Source organism: Hermetia illucens, chromosome 5 (assembly GCF_905115235.1).
Source record: "Hermetia illucens chromosome 5, iHerIll2.2.curated.20191125, whole genome shotgun sequence".
NCBI lineage: Eukaryota > Metazoa > Arthropoda > Insecta > Diptera > Stratiomyidae > Hermetia > Hermetia illucens.
Window position 1 is genome coordinate 64464951 of NC_051853.1, and position 23533 is coordinate 64488483.

Here is a 23533-nt window from a genome sequence, read left to right on the forward strand (position 1 = left end):
TATAGCTATCGCAGATGTCGTAAGCGGTCCATATTACGAACGAATACTTAAGAATATTGCAAGCGAATGAATTATAAAGGACAACCAAAAAGCGGATATTTTTGACCTGACAAGAGGAATAAAGAACGAATACAGAAATCCTAGGCACTCGTCTAAGGATATTGGTATAAGGAAGAATATCTACCAAGCGTCACACCGAGATCATTACCGCTGTCAAAGTCTAAATGTTAAGGTGGTAAAGGGGGGAGGGGGGGAACGAGAGGTTTTCAGTAAATAACGAATAGCATTTACTTACATTGATTGCTAGTTTGTTCCTAGAACACCATAGATATAGTGTACCGAGATTTGACTGGAGGCAGCAGTTTTAGATCCTCTACGCATAGGAAATATTGGTATTACAATAAGGAGCGATGGTCATTTATGAAGAATGAAAATAAGAAGGGGGCACGATGAATTCTACCACCTACCACCAGTAAGTAGAAATCCACATGACCGGAGTTTATTGGGAAGTGGGGAGGGAATTTAAAGCTTGGGAGAGATCAATATAAATTGTATGGAGGTTTTTCCTTTCATCTTCGCAGCAAAGTCGGTAACTTCTAACAAATTAGTGACAGTCGAGAGCTAGTTCAAACTCATGCTACTTTCTCACAATGAGATGCAAAAACAAACTGATAGGTAGTCATTTACTTGCAATTGCGAGCTCTTTCATAATGCAGTTTGAGATAAGGAAATCGCTATTGCTCCTGCTTCCCTGAATTGCACAATACCAAATTTCCTTATACTGGATCATGTAAGTGGTCGGTGTTGGACTTGGTAATTTTAGGTTTTCATAGAATCCTAATATTATAAATTGCGCGAAATTATACATTACAGTGTACAGTTTCTGCCACCGTAATAAATTTTACGAGCCCGTCTTCGAATTGATGTTAAAAGATAATTGTATTTTTAACTATTTTTATGGTGCTCATACCAGATAGATGCATTTTTTTACCAATAGAAAATGCCATTGACTAAATCCAGTATAAGGATCGCTCTCCCTCGCTTCTAGAAACATTAACTAGTTTAAATCTTTCCTAGAACAAACAACTTTTGCCGACATACGAGTATAAATCAAGTTCAATTAATTAGAATTTTTCCAACCATTAACAAATTATAGTAAGACTCTACTATGATAGCTTGAAAACAAATTGTTAATGCTAAAATCAAGGTCAATATGAAGTAATTCCCAGTCTTACATCTGATTGAGACAAAAGATCAGGTGGGTTCTGACATTTTTTTGTTGCAATAAAATAAGATTGCAAAATTTAAATTAGGCTTCATACGGCGGTTATTCTAAGCACATAAGTAATTTTGTGACTGGTACAGGTTATCCCCGGAATGTTCTGACGATATGTTGCCTTATTATAATATCACTGGTTTTTGTGAAGATCCATTTACCCGCGGCATGTTTTGAAAAAAAACTTATGCGAATATGGTTTTTGCTGAGCAGGTTTTAGGATTTATTTCAGGTGGTTAGAAGAAATTTGTTTATGGGATTTTGTTTATTCTAAGAATAAACCTGTTGTTGGAGATCGTATGGACAGACAATCTGTTGATGAGTGGAGCGTTCACTGAAAGTGCCTACGAGGCCGCAGTGCCCCTGATAGACACTCCTCCTTGAATGACCTTACGATTATGCCGGGCCTCCAGCGTATCAGAATTATGCTCATAATCAACTTTCGGTGCAAATGGGGTTAGCTTTATGAATTTTAATAAAGAATATCCTAAATAAAATTATGATATTATTTCACTTTTAATATTAATTCTTAGCAATAGCTTTTAATACTAATTTAAAATAATAAAAAAATAAAAACACAAAAAAAAAGAATTGCTTTACTTGCTCCATTCCTCCTGATAGCATGGCGTGTTTATGGTAGAAATCAAAATCAGATGAATAATAAAAGCATGCGTGTCTTCCTTGCATCCAGTGCCTCAAAGCCTAACAATGAGAAACTTCCTCCAATCATGACATATAACATTAATACCTGGAAGCTACTGAAACAACTGAAAGACGAAGACGACTTTAAAACACACTCACCCTAATTTTTCAAAATCCACAGGCCACCATGTTCAAAGAAGAAGGTTTTAACGTCACTCTAAGGATCCTTCTATCACTTAAAACTTTATCCATAATTACCCGTTGGTTTCCTAACGAAACTGATTGGAAAGAAATGATGAAAGAACTTAATTGTCATGAAGTTTAACCAAACCAGCGGTATCATACGTGCAAGCCGCTAGGAAGCCTCTTCCCAAAGCAACGGCTTTACCGGGTACCTAATGGCTTCTGAGCGCTACGCTTCAACGCTCAAGAACGACCAGCACAATTCGCTACAATTAACATCATCCTTACTTTTTGGAGTTGTGACAGCCACCAACGAGGATTACCTGCATGCCTAAATGTGAAGTATTCGAATACCAAAAAATTCCAGAAAAAATGCCGAAGTGCATCGGCGAACAGAAATAAAACCAAATGAAATGAATGAAACTCGAAAATAGAAGACCACCCAAATCTACCAATTCTGCAACTTGACCAAGAGAGTACATTATCTTTAGCAACATTTCTCGGGCCTTGCCAGATTGTGAGTAATAATCTAAAATCCTCCATCTCTACACTTTTCGACACCATCACTCATCACTCTCCCCAGAGGATTTGTAGATAGTATCAGTAGATGTCTATAGTTTCACCCCACCCATAATTTGCAATGACCAATGAGTATTCCCACTATGATAAGTTGACCCATTATAACCCCTGGACCATTCCTCTTCTTTCCTTAACGCCACAGCAATGAACCCCTTTCCGATTGCATAAATGAGTTTTGGTACTGTGGCCAGGATGCTCATTAATGGCTTAATTGCCTGATAATACGATAGAAACCGGAACCCAGAGTATCCAAACCTTATTGTACGAGCGAAGCGTGCTTAATTTATTAAGCCATTCAAAGTTTAGAGTTCGGCTGCCCATTGTTCCTGTGGAGGTTAAAGTAGCTACACCTCTTTACGGCGTATATTTGCAGTTGTGTACCAGGTAATCAGTTAATATTTGAAGCCGTGGGTCACTGGGACGGTCTTATAGTTTACCCTGCTTCTCAATCGTCTTTAATTTTTTTTAGTTAAATAAAATTTCACTGTCACACTATCCATTCGAAATTCGGTATACCGCTTTAGTTAGCTAATTTAGTTCAATGGGAGGAGTCGCAGCTTCAAGGATTCAGGCATTGTAAGGCCCATTGTATTATTTCCGGAGATACCCTATTAAATAGCCCCCCGACGGAGGCTTCCGCGAATCTGAGAATATTCTCCAAAGACAGAGAATACACAAAATCTTCGTTGGCTACATATAGTCGCGACCACTGCTCTAATTTTTTCCATGTGGTTGTTTAAAGAGCAGTGTCTCGTTAAACACCCTACTAGGATTTTCATTTACCACATTTTAAGAATAGACAACAAAAATTCCGTTCTAGCGCCCTCACAAGATTAGCACCTGCCGGCAGTGAATCCTTGTAATATCACCCACTCCTGGTGACAATTGGCTTGATATGTTGTTACTGTTTAGTGCTGATAATGTTGCCCGGCTGTGATTCGAGTTGTGCCACCACGCCATTTTTGTCGCAACCATTCTTCTGCTGCCAACAAAATGACATATATCTCCGCCTGTAATGTAGTCGTCATTTATTCTAGAGATCGGGCCAGTTCCATAATCTGATTTCCCAAGAACATCCTTGCGATCGATCCATCTTCCATGACTGATCCTTTCGTGAAGATTATGAAGTCTGTAATCCTAAAGGATTCGACCATTTATCGACCATTCTTCAGTTTTGGTAACTACGACGGAGTATGTCTTCTCGAAGACGATATCAAAAACCATATAGTAGGCGGGCATCAGAGCTGAATGATGTTTACCCAAGAATTTCCAAATTGGACGTATGACCGCATAATTGGTCGCCTCCCACGCGTCAACGGTATCAAGCCTATATGCGTCGTTAGCTGTTTTTTTTCATTTTCAAATGAATGGCGGGTAGATTTAGAATAGCTTCGAGTGCCGCGGTCGGCGTAATACTCATTGCTGTAGTAATACTTAAGCAACCGAACCTCTGAATCTGGTCAAAGTCCCCAGACCTTACCTATTGCAGTCCTGCAGCACCAAAATTGTCCCTGGATATGGTGCTTCCACGTTAGCTTGGAGTCGCAATATACTCCTAAATATTTTACTGTTTGTAGCAGCTGGTTTGCGCCCCTGCTAAGGTGGGTAGCTGCCCACCTCAGGTTCCTAGCGTTCACCGTGAGTCCTTTACGGAGGCATGAACCGTGGATTACATGTGGTGTTGCGTTCAAGTGGCTACATACTATGCTCGCAAACTTGCCGATCATTATTACGGCTAGATTGTCAGCAAATGTTTGTGCGAAGATTTTTGTGTTTTCTAGGAGCCAGAGTAAGGTGCACATAACCAGGTGTCATAACAGAGGAGAGAGAAAGCCCTCCTTCTCGGCAACTCCGAAAACATCCTGGCTCAATAGACTTCTGTCCGACCAGGATGTGGATTTTTCTCCACTCTCCACTCTAACATGTGAAGAAACCAACGAATCAACAGCGGATCGATTCTATGCTGTATCGTTGAATCATAAATGGTATGAACAGCCTTGAAAGAAAATAAATCTTTCATCGATTTAGGCCTCTCCTCGCTTCTTGATACTCCCGCACATTCTGAAGATTGTCCTGCTTGCCTGCATCTGTGTGTAACGATAAAGAAGAGTCCGTCCTAGAAGGTCCTCCAAGGGTGCTGTTGTGCATGTCCTCATTGCTCCAATGATACACATACCAGCCAGTCTTTACTCCTTGGCTGTCGTGCCGTTTTCGGTTCGACGTGTCCATATTAAGGCCTCATAGGTAATCATAGGTCTAGCTATTGCGTACATATCCAGCGCAACATTTTCGAGGTTCATCCCAACTTTTTCATTCCCTGCAAATCATCAAAATCCTCGTACCTTGCCGACATATATTCCCAAGATTCGTCTTCCAGAGAAATTTTTGGTCCAATGTGGTTACCAAGAATTTACCCTGTATTTCTCTTTTACTTTGATGACATGCAGTTTAATCAACCTCAGGTGATTGGCTTGCACTTCCCAATAAATAATTCTATGGGCGCCCTGGCTTGATTGAAGCACAGTTCCTATAGCAGGTATTAGTATTTTTGAATCCAGTTTGCATTCTGTCAGATAGGGTGCACCTGTACCTGTGTTCCAAAATTGGTTAACCCTCCTAATAGTTCATCAATTACTATACTCCACATTAGCGGCTATAGCACCTGTAGACAACATTGGGTTATATTCAGGACAATAGAATTGGCACTTGTTAGTATTTCTACTTGCCCGCTCCGGGCCATCCAGAAGGTTAGCGTGATCGCGACAACCTTGCGGGTTAGGGCATTTCTCATCTCGACATACAACGTGCTGTCGAATGCTCCTTTCGTGGCTTTCTATGGCATTGCGTCATGATGACAGGGAAGTTAGTCTGAAAAATTTAGGGTAAAATCCTTTTTGCCCAATATAGCAATGCCTTGGTATCAGTTCGTATTTTTTGTTTGTTTGAAAAGTTAATTGCAATTCTATTTAATTTTCTGTTTGCTCGAAAACAAGCATGACCCTTTCTCCCCGTTTCTCCTTAGACTTTATTGGCTGAATCGATTTAACTTATAAACTTTGAAGAAAATCAGATGAAGGAAAGTCCCCTTTGCTTCATTCAATTTTAGAATCATCATAAAAGATAACGAAAACAACTGGGGGTGGTTTTGTTGTTGTTGTAAAGATATGTCTCGCGAAAGGAAGTATACCGTGGGACCTTCTGCATCCATAACTGCCCTGGTAGTAAGAGTGCCACCGTTCTGGCGGATGGGGTATGTATATGGTGTTTCCAGGTTAGTTTGGAGTCGTAATGTACTCCTAAATATTTGATTGTTTGTAGCAGATGGATTTCCGTCCCTGCTAAGGTTTGTGACGTGTAGCGGCCCACCTCATGTTCCTAGTGAACATCACTAGTCCAGCCTTCCTACCATTCACCGTGAGTCCGTTATGGAGGCCACCGTTCTGGCGGATGGAGTTTTTATTTGTAGTTAGAGAACGTTACTAAAAAACTCTGAACCCAGGTTTTGTTAGTAAAAAAACCTGCGGCAACCGCTGTCAATCAAACTGCTTCTAAATAAAACCAGAGTTCCATGTTTCTTTTCGATCATAATGCTCGTAAATTATATTAAAACTTTGCTATGCTCAGGTGAAAACATCGGCAAGAACTCGGTCAGGAAATAGGGCGGGATGATGGCCTAAAAAACGTTTATGTGAGGATTATAAGTAAGGATTCGGCAAGCGACCGTTGCCTCATAACAATACTTCATATAACAATAGTAAACCAATTAATAATTCTTCTTCGCTTTCTTCAGCCTTTGTCTCGTTCAAAAGCGGGGCCGGCACGTTGTGATCAATTTCGCCACTTTGTTTTATCGAAAGCCTGATCTGGATGCAATCGCGAGGTTTACAAATCCCCACCTAGTGTATCAAGTCACCGTTGCTTAGGTGGGCCTTTTGGTCCCTTATCATCGGCTCCGATGTTCAGATCAATCTTAGCGAGTGAATTTTCGTTAGTGCGGATTATATGGCCATACAGCGTCTGAATGCTTAGGCAAATCCCGACCAGTACCCTATTCTATTCATCTATGATTTCGTGCATTCACTGACAAACTGCCGCATTTTCACGACCTTGGATCTAGCCAAGGCATATCATCAAATCCGTGTTTCTCCCAAAGACATACCGAAACCGGCTATCTGCACACCTTTTGGATTCTTCTAGTTCAGCAGGATGTCTTTTGGCTTGCGCAACGCTGTGCAGGCATTTCAGAGATTCATCCACTCTGTCCTAAAAAACTTAAACTTCAGTGGCCGCTTCGAGCATTTGGACTATCTCGAGTGCATTTTCCAATGCCTCCTTGCGGCGTTTGCATTGAAAAATGCACACAGACGCTTTGCCATGAATCTCGGAGATCAGGACCCCAGGGATCAGGACGACCGGTTAGTCACTGCAAAATACTTCTGGAAGTCCATGAACACATGGCCCTTTGCGAGACTCGAACGGAAACAAGTATTGTCTCATAATCATCGACATGTTTACGCGGTGGTCTGAATCGGACCTCTGACTGATATTATGGCACAATCATGTACCGAGGCCTTCTGTCGAGAGAGGATTCCGCGCTGTGGTGTACCAGCCTTAATCATCACGGACCAGGTAATGCTACTCTTTTCTCGGAGTTAGGCCAGCTTCAAACGTCCCAGTACTACTGCATACCATTCACAGACAAATGAGATGCTGCAACGTTGCTACCGGACTCTAAATGCCGCCTTAATGTCTCGTGACGACCCGTCGTGGTCGCAGTCCCTGCTTTTTTTCCTCCTTGGTCTTCACACAGCACACCAAGCCGAGTTCACGCAAGGCCCACGGAAATGGTATACCGGGAGAACCTACGGCACACCGCCAACCCTGCGCTATATATCAGAGCACGGTTTAGCGACTCCGGCATGCTGCGTCTGCTCAGAGATGCGGTTTCGAGGCTGCGACCGACGCCACCTTCCCGGTAACACGACGCCTGCCGTGGTGAATTCACCTCCGCCAATGCACTGTACTGCCGTCGCCGCTGGCGGCTTAGCACGAGGCCGGCGCGCAAGCTTCCGTTCTTCTCGATTGGACCGCCGGCACGTGCAGACGCAATTTTTAAGTAAAGAAACTCTCTACATTCATTATAGGCAATGAACATAGCCTGAGAGTTGTGAATTAGCTAAAAGAGGCTTCTGACAGTTACTTTGGTGCGACTGCAGACGATTCCGTGGCCAAATTTCTCTTTTCACAAGCGAGCACCAAGTTGGAATATCTGGATCCCGTAAGCTCCAGTAACAGGCTAAACCATCGAAGATGCCCCTCTCGCATACCAGATATGTTCGTGTGTTGGTCAACGATTTCTCTAGATCCAGAAATGCAATGTAAAGAGGACTTTGCTTCTCACGGTGTTTCTCCATGAATAACAGCGCAGCGCGTATTCCGTCAGTAGTTCCGCAGTTTTTGACGACTTCACGAATACGGTTGACAAAAATGCGTTCAAAAATTTTCATAGTATGAGAAAGTAACCGGATCGGGTGTATTGGTGCTGGACTACCTTTCTTTTTCCATATTGGAACAGTGGTACTTTCTTGCCAGTCAATAACCCGATTGAAGAATTTACTGATGCACAGTGTTTGGCCCAGCTCTTCGCTTTCCAGAGCTCCGATGCGATGTCGTCAGGTCCTGCGGCTTTCCCCAATTTCATTCGTTTCACTGCTTCCTCAATTTCAGTCGCACTGACAGGTGGAATTTCTCCTATATCGCAGCTTATGGCACCCGTCCATCGGATTTCTTGTAGAGCGCAAATATTAATGCGTCTTTTGCGAAGGCTCTTGCGAGTTCCTTGGTCTTTCCAGGCAGGGTGCCAATATTTGGCATGCAGACAAGTATTTGTTTTACTCGGACTAACTTATTTACGTCTTGAGGCGTCCATGGGTCAAGAACCCTCGCCCATTTCTCGATAGGACCGGGGCCCGTCGTGCCGCATTTCTCCGAGGCTCATTGTTACTCAATCTGATCATTTTGTTTTTAACGACATCGGATGTATTTTTTTGGTCGACCTGTCGCGGGACCTGTTACCAAAACATTTTAGGTAGGATTTAGTATAGCGGAATAACTCCAACTATACCTTATTTATCTCTTTCCCTACTCCAAGCATTTTATTTCTGTTTTACTGAGGATAGTACAAAGTACGTTCCCTCGAGCCGTCCTCCTTTATCTGCACTTGGGACGGGCATACTATGTAAATATCATGGTGGAGTTAGTAAACCAAGTAATAATAATTAGTTCTCATAAATTAGATGATGCTCTCTGTACAATAGTTCATTAAATACAAACCGAAAACTTCAATCAGGGTATAACCAGATAATAGAAGACTAGAAAATTAATTAGAATAAGATTCTAAAAGGTTAAAAAAGGTTTATGAAGTTTTCCATGCGGTGAAATAAATATGACGATAACATAATTTAAAAATATATATGCATATGTATATGGTGGAAAGCCCCGGTTTTCTTCATTAAATCATACCGCTAGGAGTGGATTTCAATTTTTACTCTTTTTAAGGTTTTGTGTAAAACAACAACATACATGCAAAGGGGGGATTCAAAAATTTTTCACCCGATATAGTTGTGTAGGGTATCAAATGAAAGGTCTTGATTTGTACTTTCCGAAACTGACATTAGTTTTGGCATAGATTGCAAAGTGCGTGAGTCAAAATGTACGCATTTGAAGTGAGACAGGACTCATTTTCGGAAACTACCCAACCTAAAAATCCCAAAAAAATCAGGGTGGTGCGCCTAGATGAAATCTAGGCCTCAAAATATGTCCCATTTCGATATCTGCTCAAATAAACTTACTAATAGTATATTACTACTTTTTAGAAATTTACTGAAAAACCCCCCTTAAATTCATCCTAGGACTTCCGAATAGAGGACAATATTTCGTACATACGCGCTAAATTTCGTGGAAATCTGGCCATCAACGCCAAAGTTATAGCAGTTCAAAATTAGCAATTTCGCGCGAATTTACTGCTACCAAAGCCATGCAAATCAGATGCTGACGTCATAATTACCCGGAATAATTGACATTCGCGTGAAATATTAAAGTCGGATTTATGAAGAATCTACTTATCTGCAACCCCTTTTAAGATTTTGTGTAAAACACTTATGTGAAATCTAATCTTCGAGAGATGTCCCATTCCGGTATCTGCTCAAAAAATTTACTAATAGTATATTATCAGCTTTTAGAAAGTGACTAAAGAACTCCCCTTAGCTTCATCGTAGGTATACTAAATTTTGCACCGACATAGAGGACAGCCTCATGCGTACACATGCCAAGTTTCATGAAAATCCAACTATTAACGGGAAAGTTATAGCAGTTCAAACTTATCAATTTCGTGCTAATTAACAGCATTCTAAGCCATACAAATAAGATGCTGACGTCATAATTAACGAGAATAATTGACATTCGAGTGAAATATTAAAATTCCATTCAAGAAGAATCTAATTCTCCCTAACCCTTTTTTATATTTGATGTTGGTTAAAGTGTTGGCATTTGCTAATAATATTAAACTCAGGGTGTGGGACGTATGAGGTTGACCATTATCAACACAGGGCTTTCCATCAAATGATTTATTTAAATCACTTTCTAGAAAATAGAGGGCAATGGAATTTTTAGCTATATTACACGGAGCTGTCGTGCAATCGTCGCTCCTCACATCTTTTTCTTTTTGTTCAGCCATCAGTTCACAAGCGGGGTCGCCTGTGGTGATCGGTTCCGTCATTTTATTTTATCAAATGCCTAATCAGGATGTTATCTTGAGACCTTTAAATCCTCATCCACCGTATCAAGCCACCATTGTTTTGGCCGCCTTTTTGGTTGCTTACCATTGCTTTCGATGTTCTGACCAATACTGGTTGTTGAATTCTCGTTAGTGTGAATTACGTGACCACATCATCGAAAACGCCTCTCTTGCAGTTTTTCCACGATCGGTGCAAACCCGTTCGATCGCGGATATTCTCATTTCAGACCTAATCAGGCACCCAAAACAGCTTCCCATAGCTCGTTTAAGTTGTTAATTGTCTTGTCGTGAATCTCACGATCAATATGGTCCCATATATTTTCGATGGGATTTAAATCAGGGCTTTGAGCAGGCCAATCAAGAGTCCTTATATGTTTTTGGGCCAACCAATCGGATATGAGCCTTGTCTTATGGCATGGTGCATTATCTTGTTGGAAAGTTAATAGGCGAGGTGTTCTGAACCTCGCTAGACTTGGTACCAGTGATGTTTCTAAAATATTTTTATATTCAGCTGAGTTGATTTTTGTATTCGCTGGTACCCGGTGCAGTACACCTACTGTTTTTGAGGAAAAACAGCCCCATACCATTATTCCAGGGTTGCCTTTCTGCGTTTCCTGGATGCAATCCTCACTGTATTCCTCGCCTGACCTACGAAGACAGCGTTGCGGCCTGTCCGATCGAAGGCAAAATCTTGATTCGTCCGACCAAATGATTTTAGTCCAGTCGGTCTTTCGATGGTCTTTGGCCCAAACCAATCTTGCAGCTTTGTGCCTCGGTTTAAGAGCCGGAACTTTTCGACAGCGCCGACTGCGAATGCCAACATCTTTCAAACGGCGTGAAATCGTGTGGCGACTTACTAAGTTTCCGCTGGCTGGCACAAAATCTTTAGATATTTGTGCGATCGACGATTTCCGATTCCTCAGCGCGTGTTGTTTCAAAATTTTTTAAAAATTCTCACGATTTCGCGTTGTGATTTGCCAGACTCGCTTAGTCCTACGATGCGTCCTTTTTCTTCCTCCGTTAATTGCCTGTAGAAAAAATGTATACACTTTTCTTGAGTTTCTTTTCAAACAAAATGATTTTTTGAAAATAATTCAAATATATGAATTTTTAATCTTCAAACTGATTTCTCCGCTTGCTTCCAGGACTCTATCAGGATTATCCTTGTGAAAAGTCCTTGAGGCAAGCCTAATTTTTGATGAGTTTTTTCTTACTATCCTTTTCTACTAAGTTAATGATAATAATTACTTACCGCTGTTTTGGAGACATTTTAATTCGACATATTATTAAAAATGTATTTCAAGCACTATTTCCACCTTTGAATGATTTTTCACTATTTCTAAATTTTGTATCCTTGCATTTCGTCTGTTTGTTAGGAACTGATGTCCTTTGATGTTCTGATGCCCCTTTTTATACCTGCTTCATTGCAAAATTACGAAAAACCCCGAAATATTACATGCGGCGGCAATATTTGACACTCTTTCGACACCAGGTAGGTGGCCACTTTTTTTTGATCATTAGTGTATATGTAAACATATGTACTAATAACGGCTTCGACCTATTGTATTTGAAAGACCAACTTTATTGGGAAAGGAACCAAATTGTGCACCCTCTTACAACCCCTCGACCGGTCCTAGTCACAAAAACAAGATCTAAGAAGTGACATTGCAGGGTATGCGCGTTCGTCACGTCATTATATCGCACACATTGAATCATCCCTTACCAATGTGTTAAACTGTATACACATTGCTACTGTTTCTTGGACGATCGTGTTCACGAAAAAGATATTTTGCGCCCAACGTGGGGCTCGAACCCACGACCCTGAGATTAAGAGTCTCATGCTCTACCGACTGAGCTAGCCGGGCATATCTTAAGAGCGTGAACGGATATTTTCTTAGATACGGACAGCGATTTTCTTATGATATCAATATGTTTGCCTGTGAGATGTGCAAATTAAACAGCAATGAAGATTTATCTGCTTCGCCTAATCTGACGCGATAGCAATAAGTAACTCAATGTAGATATCTATCATCACCACAAAATGAGTACTAAATGGTCAAATGATGGCTACTTGTGTTGTCACATAGTTTAATTAACTTTTACCACGTGGGTGATTCGATTTCCCGAAATGCCTTTAACGTAATTAAGCAGCTGTACGAAACATTGTCCTTTTGATGTATTGACATTTCTAACATTGGATGGCGCTGGATATATGGGACCCTTGCATTATTTATTCATGTCACCGAGGAAGTTTCCGTATTCTAAATGCATCGATTCTCATTTCAATCCATTTTGGACTGATGCATTTTTAATTTTACTGCCCCAGAAGTTATTCCTTGCTTACCAGAAATAGGCCGCGCGTTAGGCACGTGTACTACATTCACACATAGGAAGGATGCGTTTATTAGGTCATTTGTAAATAAAAGAAATTATTTTGAAGAAAGGCCACTTACATCGACGTTTTCACTAGCAATTTTGGCTCCCTAAATTTTCTGTCTGTTATGAAATATTCGAATTTATGAAAAACTTCACACAATGTTTACGCTTTCGTTTCAAAAGTTTATCTTATTAGGCAAAGACTAAAATGAACAACAAACATGATTTTGTTACATTTCAATTAAATATAAAGTGTAACACCCCGATTAGCACTATTGAAGGTTTTGTAATTTTTTTATGTGAAACGACTGTTCAACTTTAATGCAGTTCTCGAACTGGCACCTTCTACCTGCTTTGCTTTCGTCAAAAAACCTATCTATACCAGAATAATGAAAGAATTACCTAGAAGTTTCCATCATGCAATATACAGCAGAGGAAAATCCTCGTTACTTGCGCCAAACCTGCTTCCTTATGCAACGCGATGGTGGAATTTCCTTTCTTTATGGCTCGTGCTAGTTTCTATTATCCACGCCGGAAAAAAAATCCATTGTATACTGCAGCAGAATCGTTGAAATGGCTCGGACTTAACTTGGGAGACCCACGTTGTTTTCTAAAATTAGTTAGCATTCCTTGATGACTTTGTCTGTTTTACGATCTCTATTAAGAGATCGAGTCTGAGTTTTCTATATGATCTATTCTCAAGCTTGTTCTTCGTCCTTTACTTTGTCTGTTTTAACATAGTATATTGTTTTCTCCCTGAGCTTCTGCTGTATCTTCTCCTTTTGTGTGTTGTTATTGTTTTTGGTCTTATATACCATATGATTACCATTCACCCCTTGATGGGGTATAGCGCATCACACCTACGCACCATTGCTCGCGGTTACCTGAAATACGCTTCAGCTCCTCCCACGACCTCTCCAAACGCTCGTACTCGAGCTCGACCGTTCTGCGTTAAGTGTCCTTGGGGTGAGCTACTCGTTAGCCATCTTGGGAAAGTGAATTCCTCTGCATGGCGTAGCCAGCCATGCAATTGCCGCTCCTCCTTAAAGTGTGACCTATCCACTGCCATTTCCGTCTTGCGATCACAGTGCGGAAGAGGAACAGACCTATACGCCAACCAAGTTCTTCGTTTGAGATAGTGTCAGGCTATCGCCCTCCAATGACAAGACGTAACAGTATTGGCGAAAGCTTTGAGCTTTTTGGAAACAGTGGAATTCACTTTCCATTTGCTGCTCCCATACAACAACACAGAAAGAACACTAGCACAGAAAAGTCTCCACTTGATATTAGTATTGAGATCACTGCATTTTCAGATTTTAGATATGGCAGCGAAAGTGGATCTAGCGCTGTTAATGCGTCGGGCAACGTCTAGTTCGATGGCGCCGTCGGCAGAGACTACGCTTCCTAAATTTACAAATTGATCGACCCTTTCGATGTTCTGCCCATTAATGCAGATAGGGAGAGTGCGTTAACTTGTCAGATGCGAACCTTGGTTTTATTGGTGTTTATCTTGAGTCCAACTCTACTTGCCTCTCAAACCCAGAGCCATTTGTGCAAGGTCCATGACCCGGTGAGAGAGCAAACACATATCATCAGAATAGTCGAGGTGTTTAAAGAAAGATGACATTGTGCATTGAACTCGTCCACGGCTTCCGAACAAGGCAGCATGGAGAACGCCACTGATAACAAGAAGAAATAATGTCGGGGAGTGAATCCAACCCTGACGGAGGATTTGGAGTGAAAACCAGTCTGCTCTCTGCCGATCATGCTTTCGAAATGTTCCTTGATGTGTTTTAGAATTATTTTAGCCATTACCTTTGCAACGACAGGGAGCACACAGATACCCCTCCAATTGTCACATTAAAAATGGGTCGCCTTCTTCGCGGTCTTGAGGTTCCCTAGTTTGAGTGCATTAATGGCCGAAATAATTCCTCTTTTTCATGGAAGAGCAGTCCTTATCCTCATGTTGCAGTGACTAACCGTTTCGTCGACAAGAGGAGGAACCTCACCGGATATGATACGGTTGAGAACCACGGTGAAGTATTCTTTCGTGGATGTGAAGTTAACCGTTCACGTCCTTCATGGGACCATTGAACATTTTCGACCACAAGCAAGCTCTTACGTGATGCCGTATACATTTCTAAAATTATTGCGACCTGTGGCATCTTCTGCTTTCCTGACCAGCCCAGTAGCAAATCCTCTCTCGTCACGTCGTACACACACCATTACCATTTGTTCCCCATCACATGTCAGATCCCACTTTGGCATCCAGATCAGCCAGCCAATGTCAACTTTAGGAAGCCTCTCCTGCACTAGTTTTGATTGCTCGTAGGAAGCATTTTTCTCCACAGTGCGTTGCATTGTACAATTGGGGGGAGAGCACGCCTTGTGGTAGAAGTAAGAAGCAACCTGACACCGGATTCGCCTCTGCTACCACTTGGCTTTCCAGAGTACAAAAGTATATTGCCGCAAGAGGGAGAGCAGTATTCCCCAGAGTCCCAGCATCTTACCTCGCCTAGGCCCAGAATGTCCAGCTTATAATCGCTGGAATTCTCGCTCATGTTGGAAAAAGTGAGCATTCTAAGGTCCCTCGCCACCGTTGTCGATGAGCGTGCATATATTCCAGAAACCAATCAGAGTCTTTTTTCGATAGCCAAAGGTCGTAGCCGCGAGGTCACTCCCTATCTGAAGCGTTGTTGACGTTTTGGTAGTAATAAAGTTTCCAAATTCGCAGGTTGCTAGCCCACAACTTTCTATTCGTTTTAATCGCCTCATACGACAAGCAAAGAAAACTTTGAGTGTATTTTTAAGTCCCAACTCACGGAGCGCCATTATTATTTTTCTTGATAGTGTTTAGTTTTGCAATCCTGATGCGTTCAGAAAAGCAATCCCCTCTTTGGGCTATGTGATTGCTTGCCGGAGTTGGATGAATTTTATCGGCTCTGATATATGCTTGGTTGGGATAACTGTTAACAAAACTTTCATTAAATACCCGTTATTCAGAATATGAATCAAAAGGTGAAAACCACAATACGTCTAATAAGTACAAACTCAATGGATCCGACTTGCGAATGTTTACGGAAAGCTTATCGGTACACATCGTAGGCACTAAACTACAGGAAGATACTGCTAGATATTAGGACCTATGGTGTGTACAGATGAGCTTCTCCAATACATTCGAAAGTCAGGGACAACCAAAGATTGAAACGAATCCTCCCCGGTCTTTCAGTTGAGTGAACATGGTTTAATGGAAAACGAAGTTATGTTGTCTTTTGACAACAAGACTCTAGCAATATGAATATATCATGTGAGAATATCCACTTTCGGGTGACATTAACATAGTCAAAGGGTACTATACGCCCAGGGCGAAATGTGGATTCATACTCACGATGGAGTATAAAATCAGGGAAACGCCTGCTATACTTCTAAACAGCTCTACTATCGAATCCTATCTACACCTCCACGAGGTGGCCGCTGGGAGGTCTTTCTTAACAAAAGGCTGCAGACGGAGAAGGATGAAGGCAAATAATGATCTTCACAGCCACCTGAAGAACGTTATCATAAATATGGCCACAAACATACTTATAACCAGCCGCAAAAAGAGTCGCACTTATCACGAACTCCGTCGAACGGAGAAGCGACTTCTCAGAAGCAAAAAGAAGCCTGGGAGAACCAACAGGTCTGTGAACTCAAAACGTACAGGGAGCAACCACATCAGGCGCGGAAGTATTACCAACAAGTCAGCAGGATGAAGCCTTATACACCTCGCTGCTCATCCTGCCGAGACAAAGTGGGAAATCTGATTTCTGACTTTCTGAGAATGGGCAAATTGGAGCGATGGGTTGAGTACTTTAGTGAACTGCTGAACAACCAGAAGATCGGCGAGTTGGAGGTCCCGCCAACTAAAGACGACGGACAGATACTACCACCACCAAATATAGAAGAAACAGTCCGTACAACTCATCGGCTTAAAAATCATAAATCACCAGCTGTCGATGGAATTACAACCGAATTGGGCAAATATAGAGGTGGCCAATTATACCAAGCGATTCACCAACTTATCTTCAAGGTGTGGGACAGCGAATCAATGCCTGACGACTGGCAAAGAGGCATTATACGTCGCATAGATAAGAAGGGAAATATCACAAAGTGCATCAATTATACAGGTATCACGTTGCTGAGTACCATCTATAAGATATTCTCCTCTATCTTGCTAGGTCGGATAGCCCCATACGCCCAGAACATCATTGGCTTCACTCCAGACAAATCTGCAACAGATCATATTTTCTCTCTGCGGTAAGCGATGAAAAAACGGTTGGAATATGGACATCAGTTGCACTATCTTTTTATCGACCACCTATGATGGCATAGCCAGGGTACACGGCCAAGAGAGAATTCAGTATCCCTACGAAATCAATAAGCCGGATTAGGCTGACGCTGGCCAATGTGCGAAGCCAGATGAAAGCAGCAGGATCACTCTCGGCACCATTCGATATCAACAACGGTCTAAGATAAGAGGATGCCCTATAATGTGTCCTCTTCAACCTGGCCCTAGAAAAAGTGATTCATGATACCGATGTAAATGCGAGAGGGATTACCCTCTTCAAGTCCACCCGACTACACTGCTGACAATATCAATATCATGGGAAGAACCACCCGAGACGTACAAACTGCCTTCACCTAGATCGAACAGGCGGCACAAGATCTTGGGCTGCACATCAATGAAGGCAAGACAAAATATATAGTGGCAACGTCAGCACCAAAAATCAACCAACCAACGACATCAAATTGCACTGGTCATACGGGAAGGATAAAGATAGGAGTTGAAATTAATGTCCATGTTTTTTTACAGTTGGTATATAAGTTGAGAAAAGAATTAGGTGTTTTTCCTTATCCTGTAAATATTTTTATTTTTCCCCCGCATACTAGGTACTAGCACTGAGGAAGGAGGCAATAAAAATATTTACAGAATAAGGAAAAACACCTAGTTCTTTTCTCAAAGATAGGAGACTACAACTTTGAGAGCAACCGATCACAGCTACGACGATAAAATCCGCGCATGGTTGTTGGCAGCCAACAGAGCTTATTTCAGCTTACACAAACTGTTCCGTTCGAAATGACTCACCATAGGGTCAAAGCTCTTACTGTACAAGACAATGATCTCGCCAGTCCTTATGTATTCCTCGGAGACTTGGGGTCTTACTTAATTTCGAACTCTTGACCGAATTCAAGAGAAGAATCCTCCGAAGAATGTTGGCCCCCGGTTGTTGCGTCGTTGATCAATCAACCATCTAATATTTACTAAGTTTTTTTTTCGTCCGCTCGTCGACTGTACCGTCCTCCTGATAATGCGCAATATTGTTCTGAATATGGATGGCCGTCTGGTACTGCCGGACTTCGGAAGCTGGCATTTTTGTTAGTTCTCGTTTTCCGTGGAAACACCGACGTCAACAATTTCGGAGAAGTACTATGGTTGATGCTTGCTACATCCACTTCAATGGCAGTGGATTCCTGGCAGAAAACCGGTAATGCGTTTACCGCCTTGTTCCCGACGGTTCATACTGCCAGGTTCCTACCTAGGGGCACTGCGGCTGGTAACCGCCGTACTATCTTCGGTGGCCATTGCCTCCTGGCTAGATGCGCCTCTTCTTTCCTCCTTGTTTTGTAAACTTCGAGTCCATACTGTGGCCTCACGAGTAATCTGGGAAAAAAGGTCCATCTTGGCTAGTCCGGTCACCAGAGTAAGGACCTTAATTGAAGCTGAAAATTTCCAAGGTATTCAGAGTCATTAAAACTAAAAACCAAGCTTCTCCTTGGCAACGGATCCCTCGATATGTACTGTTTCATCTTGACTTGAGGTAATATTGGCACCTTTTACAGTGCAGGGAGCACGATTCCAGGCTATTGTTTCGATTCATGTCCTGCTAAATTTGGTTGCCCCTGAACTATGACAAAGTACGGGCATTTTTGTGTACATTCATAACCAACAGATATTTCACTAAAGTTCAAATCGGGTAGTAAGAGGGCCGACCCTTTCTCATGTTTATTTCAAATGGTAGTACAGCCACGTTTTAAGCTAACCTTCAGGATACTTCTCTATCACACGAAACACGTGCAAACCGTACTACTTTTCCAAATCCAAATCATGAACAGATGACCATGTTTCGATTTGTCTGCTAAGCCTGATAATTCTACACGCGTGTTTTTAAAACGAGGGTAGCACAACGCAGAGCTAAATATGGATGCTAACTTTGCGGGCCAGAGATCATGGGAACGCTAAACCATTTTGCCATATGTTAGCTAACTACTGTAAATTGTCGGAAGTATACACAATTTTATTTAGCTCGTGCAGGTTTGTACTCGAAACTGATACGAGTATAATGCAATGTGAATGACTGAGTTGTAAATTTGCTCTTCTTATTGTTTGATACTTTTCTTAGTAGCGAACTCACTATTAGTTCTTAAATTAAATTAATCACACAATGTGGTTGGAAGGTACATATTTGCCACTATATTAAATTTCCCTCCCCGTGATATTCTTTGATACTACTTCAAGGACCTTTTCAGCAGAATGCAAATATTTTTTCAAATTCCAGGTGCAATTTCTAGAATGGTATTCCCACGTAAATCTCCAGTATATTAAGCGTTCAGCAAAACCAATTTGTTTATGGCTCGTGGCTCACAATATTTTCGCAGATAATTTCCGGCAATTTCGCAGGAGAATTTACATTCTCCTTTCATTTGGGAAATTCACCAAAGAAGAGCTTTGCATTCTTGTTTACACTAAGCTCACAGAATAATCCGCGGCGCGATAATTGCTAACAAATGTATGGGAATTCGCTTGCCAAATAGTATTCCAGCAAACACATAGGAAGCAGCAAGCGGGCAATAAAATCTGTAAACAGCTTCAGCGCATCGACGTAGAAGTCTGAGGGTCAACAGTTGTTAGTTACATTATCATATCAAGATTCCTATACTTGTGAGGATTCAAATTGTGATTATATGTACTTCCTTATTATTACGGGTGCAATTATTATTACTTGACGTACACGATCATGGCTTGAATTAGTAATTTATTCCTGGTTGCGTATGCGGGGTTGCTTCTAGCTGTGTACGTAGTTGGCGTGATTTTCTTGTGGCTTTGGACGTCATACATTTGTGGTGTATCTAATGGCTTTTGGGGTGTACGCCGGGAGAATATTCCAAGCTGTTTAAGTTGAGTTCTATGTAATGGCATTGACAATGTAAGGTCAGATAGAAATGAGTTCTAACACAAATTCTGTTATATGTGTATAACAAAATAGATAAATTTTGTCAATGATACTCTTCCGACTTAATATGGGAAGCTAGTAACAGTGGAAGGTTTTTACTGAAGTTATCCCTTCACCACCAAACTGACTTTTACGGTCTGAAAAAACTTCAAGCCCATATTATGGAGAAGTATGGCTATATCAGGTTGTATGAATAACAAATTAGATATAAGAGGATGTGCAACTTTTTCTCATAACAAACAGCTTTAGGATATATACATATGTATGCACGTCCAATGTCTAGTTGCCAAATCTCGCAATATGCGCATCCTTCATGGGGAGATGGAGCCGTTTTCGGGACGCATTGTGAACAAACACATCTTGCATGTTTATTGTTTATGCGGGCAGATAGGAATAAATCTATCACCCGAGATGGGACCCGGTTAAGGGAATGTTACTTTCAAAAACAAACCAAATATTGAAGCGAGGAAAAGGGCATTTTCATAGTTTTGTTGAAAACAAACATTATGGACTTTTGCCCAAACTGATGATGCGTACAGTAAAATGAATGAACAGACTCTGGCTAGCAACAGTCTTCTTGGTGGTTTGGGTCCTCCTATACTGGGCATCATGCCAGCTAACGCAGCTACAGCTTTCCCTGCTTTCTTGCCCGCGTAGCTCTAAGTCAAAGGCGCAACAACCGGTATCCGGTCTAGGCCTGCCTTAATAAGGAACTCCAGACACCCCGGTTTTGCACCGGAGTCCACCAATTCGATATCCCTAAAAGCTGTCTGGCACGGGAAGTGCAGATGCCACCTTAATAAAAGGTGGGTAAAAAAGCCCGTAAAGGAAATAGGGGTGGTGCTAGTGAACTCTTGGGATCCCAGCTGAACAGACAAACATCCACCCGAAAGTCAATTAGGGGAGTAAGCAAGCAGGCTCCCGGCCGTCAATATCCCTTGACTGCAGTGTACACAACTTGGCCACCGTGGCATCTAATGCTACAAGAGTTTCACATTTGGAGAGGGGGGTTCAAACCAAGTACAATTCTGTCAAGAACACCAACAATAAAGTCTAAGCACAATGGGCAGAAAGGTGATGGCTGAACTAAAAAGCCGATTTCGAAATCCACTGCATCCTCTTATGAGGTACTCCAGGACTAAGAAAAAGCTCCATTCAGGAGAAGCTCATACGACAAAAGAGGAAGTTCATAGAAGCTCAGCAAATGACAAAAGTGAAAGAGTCCGTAAAAAGAGTAACCCGGCCAAGACTCCCCGAGAACAGAGCCCTGACCCGGAAGAATCGCCTTCATGCAACTTGTAGCTAAAATAATTGAGCTGCCCGAATTGATCAAGGACAAGCACAACGTGCACCAAGCCATTAAGAAAATGGTGCGAGCCATCAGCGTGCTTTATTAATAGGTCGCAGAAAGTACGAAGTGACAATAAAGCTCAAGCACATCGGTTCCCGGGAAGCAAAAGAATGCGAGGCAAAGACGGATACTCTTTAAGGAATCAACAGGCACCAAAAAGGAAAAAGACATTCTGACCAGTCCAACAAACATGTGCCCAAGGTGGAAACGTCAGCTAGCGAACCGAAACCCAAGGAAAATAGAAACGGTGGATAACCTAAGATTGTAAATAAAGAAAAAGAACAAGAAACTAAAGGTGCGAATTCGACCAGAGGGTATCTTATTCTCCTGCAAGGAGATCCGCATCTAACGTATGCGGAGATACTAAACAAGCCGGGAAACCGGAAGCTAGACGCGTCAGGTATGAAAGGTTTTGTGTATTTCTCTTATAAATAGATTTGAGTGTGCATTTGTCTCATTAGCATGTAGCACGTAAAATATGCAGATATGTTATTATGTGAAAATAGCCACTTTCAAGTGATATTGACATTCACAGTCTTGAATTTGCAGCGGAGCAACAGCTTTGATCTAGTATAACTTTGTTAGTAATAGTGCCATTTTCACCAAATTTGGTAGCCTACATTGCTGCAATTTTGTGATTCTAGGGTGAATTTAAGGGGGGTTTTCCTGTCAATTACTCAAAATTATAGTAATATACTATTATTAACTTTATTTGAACAGGTATCGGTATGGAGGGAGCCTAGGCACTATATAGTGGCCGCCCCCTGATTTTTTTCAGATTTTTCGGCTGGGTAGTTCCTGAGAATGGGTTCGTTAAATAAATGACCACTTTCAACCCCCCGCACTCCCCACCTTTTCAACAAATGTCAAAACTAAGACCGGCTTCGAAAAGTACTAACCGAGACCTTTAATTTGATAACCTACATGACTATATTGGATGAAAAAAAAAATTTACACCCCCCTTTTGGATATATCGGGACTCCCCCTTAAATTCGTCATAAAAGTATGTAACTCACTATATGCGTGAGCGTTCACAGTTCCCACCTTCCTACCAAATTTGGTGTCAATCGCTATAACCGTCTCTGAGAAAAATGCGTGTGACGGACAGACAGACATACAGTAAACCGATTTAATAAGGTTTTGTGTTTACACAAAACCTTAAAAAGGTCAGAACGACCCCCACCTAAGAGACCCAGGTGGAAATGCCAGGAAAATCTGGAAGGCCCAGAAAGGGGAACTTATGTTTGAGCCGAAAAAAGATCCAGCATGGGAAAAACTGACGATTTTTGTAACCAAACTATAAATTCGCTGGGGGAGAATGTCGCGGAACGTTCCCAAAAATATGAGAATGAATGAATGAATGAAAAAATGAGTCCGTCACAACCCAAAATCGAAAAGAACGAAAAGGATGGTCTGTAAAAGCAATGGACCAATAAATATTCATGGAGTCTAGACCAGGACCAGACACACGGATAGAGTTTCCCATGTCCACAATGCATGCAAAGTATAAAGGCCTAGGGAACCAAATTACTGGTCGGACACGGAACTAGTCAGCCTTCAATAGACTTCCCACCGAGCCAGATGAACGACTCAGAGGGCATGTGGTAGGATTGATCAGAAGCAAAAGAAGCAAGCCTATAAGCAAACCCGTAAGAACCTGAAGCTCGGTATCCAACGGAGAAAGGGGGGATGTTTTAAGCAGCTTAAGGCAAACACACACCCGTGGGGTAATACCTATAAAATCGTGACGGAACGACTCAAATGCAGTTCATCCCCGCACGTCACGTGCCCTATCCTTTTGTTAAAAATCATCTAGGGTTTATTTTCCCAGTAAGGGGTGGCCTCTTCCAGCGACTCCTGAAGATCGCGCCGATCACGGCAGTCAACAGAGACAAGCTGGTGGAAATCTGTGATAGAACAGGTTACAGTAAACCCGTGGGTCTGAACGGCATACCGACTCAGGCTCTCAAGTTTGCCATGAACTGTAGACGGGATATGTTTGCAGAGTTATTCGAAGCATATCCAAGGTGATCTTTTCTGCATCATGGAAGCGGAGAAAG

The 23533-nt window shown here is 41.8% G+C and overlaps 1 long non-coding RNA gene and 1 other non-coding gene across 2 annotated transcripts in view; one reads left to right on the forward strand and one right to left on the reverse strand.

Annotated features, from left to right (window-relative positions):
- Window positions 1-23533, forward strand: part of LOC119657639 — a 94086-nt gene that overhangs the window by 42853 nt on the left and 27700 nt on the right. Inside the window, exon 2 of the long non-coding RNA XR_005250154.1 lies at window positions 21874-21882. This is a non-coding gene — a long non-coding RNA (uncharacterized LOC119657639). The remainder of the gene's footprint in view (window positions 1-21873; window positions 21883-23533) is intronic.
- Trnak-cuu lies at window positions 12268-12340 on the reverse strand. Its single transcript has one exon. It is a non-coding gene; the product is annotated as a tRNA-Lys (tRNA).